We start from the raw sequence: 3327 nt of genomic DNA, 5'->3' as shown, positions 1-3327 counted from the left end.
TTTTCTTAGTTACCAAAGGTTTTGTGAAATTGTGGGAGGAGGGAAAGCCCATGAGATGGGGATATTCTGTTAATATTTTGCCCTAAAATGAAAAACAAGAGAAAAACATGGTTTGAAAAGATCCATGCACGCCTGTGTTTATTGCAGCACTGTTTATGACAGCTAAGACATGGAAGCAATCTAAATGTCACCAACAAAGGAATGGATAAAGGAGGTATGGTACATGTATACAACAGACTACTTCAGTTCAGCGCAGTCACTCAGTCGTGTCAGACTCTCTGCGACCCCATGAATCGCAGCACGCCAGGCCTCCCTGTCCATCACAAACTCCCGGAGTTCACCCAGACTCACGTCCATTGAGTCAGTATGGTCATCCAGCCATCTCATCCTCTGTGGTCCCCTTCTCCTCCTGCCCCCAATCCCTCCCAGCATCAGAGTCTTTTCCAATGAGTCAACTCTTCGCATGAGGTGGCCAAAGTACTGGAGTTTCAGCTTTAGCAGCATTCCTTCCAAAGAACACCCAGGGCTGATCTCCTTCAGAATGGACTGGTTGGATCTCCTTGCAGTCCAGGGGACTCTCAAGAGTCTTCTCCAACACCACAGTTCAAAAGCATCAATTCTTCGGTGCTCTGCCTTCTTCACAGTCCAACTTTCACATCCATACATGACCACAGGAAAAACGATAGCCTTGACTAGACGGACCTTAGTAGGCAAAGTAATGTCTCTGCTTTTGAATATGCTATCTAGGTTGATCATAACTTTTCTTCCAAGGAGTAAGTGTCTTTTAATTTCATGGCTGCAGTCACCATCTGCAGTGATTTTGGAGCCCCCAAAAATAAAGTCTGACACTGTTTCCACTGTTTCCCCATCTATTTGCCATGAAGTGATGGGACCAGATGCCATGATCTTCGTTTTCTGAATGTTGAGCTTTAAGCCAACTTTTTCACTCTCCTCTTTCACTTTCATCAGGAGGCTTTTTAGTTCCTCTTCACTTTCTGCCATAACGGTGGTATCATCTGCATATCTGAGGTTATTGATATTTCTCCCGGCAATCTTGATTCTAGCTTGTGTTTCTTCCAGTCCAGCGTTTCTCATGATGTACTCTGCATATAAGTTAAATAAGCAGGGTGACAATATACAGCCTTGACGTACTCCTTTTCCTATTTGGAACCAGTCTGTTGTTCCATGTCCAGTTCTAACTGTTGCTTCCTGACCTGCATATAGGTTTCTTAAGAGACAGGTCAGGTGGTCTGGTATTCCCATCTCTTTTAGAATTTTCCACAGTTTTTTTGTGATCCACACAGTCAAAGGCTTTGGCATAGTCAATAAAGTAGAAATAGATGTTTTTCTGGAACTCTCTTGCTTTTTCCATGATCCAGCGGATATTGGCAATTTGATCTCTGGCTCCTCTGCCTTTTCTAAAACCAGCTTGAACATCAGGAAGTTCACGGTTCACGTATTGCTGAAGGCTGGCTTGGAGAATTTTGAGCATTACTTTACTAGCATGTGAGATGAGTGCAATTGTGCGGTAGTTTGAGCATTCTTTGCCTTTCTTTGGAATTGGAATGAAAACGGAAGTTTTCCAGTCCTGTGGCCACTGCTGAGTTTTCCAAATTTGCTGGCAACTAGTCAGCCATAAAAAAGAACAAAACAATGCCATTTGCACCAACATGGATGGACCCGGAGATTATCACACTAAGTGAAGTAACATAGAGGAACACAAATATATGATATCCATTATATGTGGAATCTAAAAAGAAAATATACAGATGAACTTATTTAAAAACCAGAAACAGACTCACAACCTTAGAGAATGAACTTGCCTCGGTTACCAGGGAGGAAGTGAGAGAGGGTAGATTGGGAGTTTGAGATTGACATGTACACACTGCTTGCTATGTTTAAAATAAAATACCTCTCCATAAAAAACAAATAAACCAAAAAAATGAAAGTAGATGTAGGTATGTATAAAATTGTAACATTTTTCTATCTTTATTAGACTGTTGAATAAAGTTAATAAAATCTAAAAAAGTAGGGATATTTTGAGATGTTTGGTCATATATGAAATAAAAAAGCAAAAGCAAAGGGATACATAATATGTTTGTAACTGTATGTTTCATAAAGGCACTAGCCACATAAGTGAACTAGTTTACTCATACTTCCTGTCCTTCTTCTCCCATTAGCCTATTTAGGACACGCTTCCACTTGATTCAAAATCATGAGGATGTCATGTTTCCAATATGTGGGATGCAGGAAGTTGTCACATATAAAATTAAATAGTATAATTTTTTCCCCATCTTTACAAGTTTTTTCTTGTCAGTTATGAGGAGTCTAAGGAGAAAGATTACAAAGTGATGCAAATGAGGACGGAAGTTATATACCTTTAGGAAAAAGACATTAAAGACAGCAGATCTCATCAGGACCAAAATATTCCAAGGGAGATCAATAATGGCCTAGAAATTGGTCCTTTTTTTTTTTTTTTCTGAAACCTCTAAAGTTTTGAGATGGAATATCTTCTTTGGTATAAACGTAAGCATAGTACTATAAAGAATGAGGGCAAATTTCAAAGGTAATAGACTTCATAAAAATTTTAAGGGAGAATCATTTTTTCAAAACCTGATAAAGCAGATGATAGTGCTTAAGTTGAATAGAGTGGAAATGATCAAATCTGTCTTTTACTGTCTATGGATGATTCAGCACATTCGATCCGAGAATCCTTTTCACTTGCAAATGTTGGTTTGTTTTTACGAAAAGATATATAATTTATATAGCTGATGGCTCAGCAGGTCAAGAATCTGTCTGCAATGCAGGAGACATAGGAGACACGAGTTTGGGTCAGGAAGATTCCCTGGAGAAGGAAATGGCAACCCCCTCCAGTGTTCTTGCCTGAAAATCCCGTGGACAGAGGAGCCTGGTGAGCTACAGTCCATGGGGTTGCAAAGAGTTGTACACAACTGAGGGACTAAGTATGCTCGCGATAAAACTTTACAGAAGAGACTGATCTCAAAGGGACTGTTAAACAGAAGGTAACTATGCTCCTTACCAAATTACACCAAGCACTCCTTTTAGAAAATATGGATCTTTTACCTATTTTCAGAGAAATTAATTATTCTCTACTCCAAGCATAAAATTATATTTGGGATGTTCTTTCCAAGACTGCTTGGTTTGACTTTTTGAAAATTTACTTTAAGTTTTTAAATGCATGAATAGTGTTTCAGCTAACACATGGGACTAGACTATCATATCTTACAAACATCAGAGACCTTACCTAGTATCAAGTTTTGTTAATAATTTCAAAGATACAAGCAATCAAAAGGCACGGGCAAGAAA

This window comes from Budorcas taxicolor, chromosome 11 (genome assembly GCF_023091745.1).
Source record: "Budorcas taxicolor isolate Tak-1 chromosome 11, Takin1.1, whole genome shotgun sequence".
Lineage (NCBI taxonomy): Eukaryota > Metazoa > Chordata > Mammalia > Artiodactyla > Bovidae > Budorcas > Budorcas taxicolor.
Note: the sequence above shows the minus strand (reverse complement) of the source record.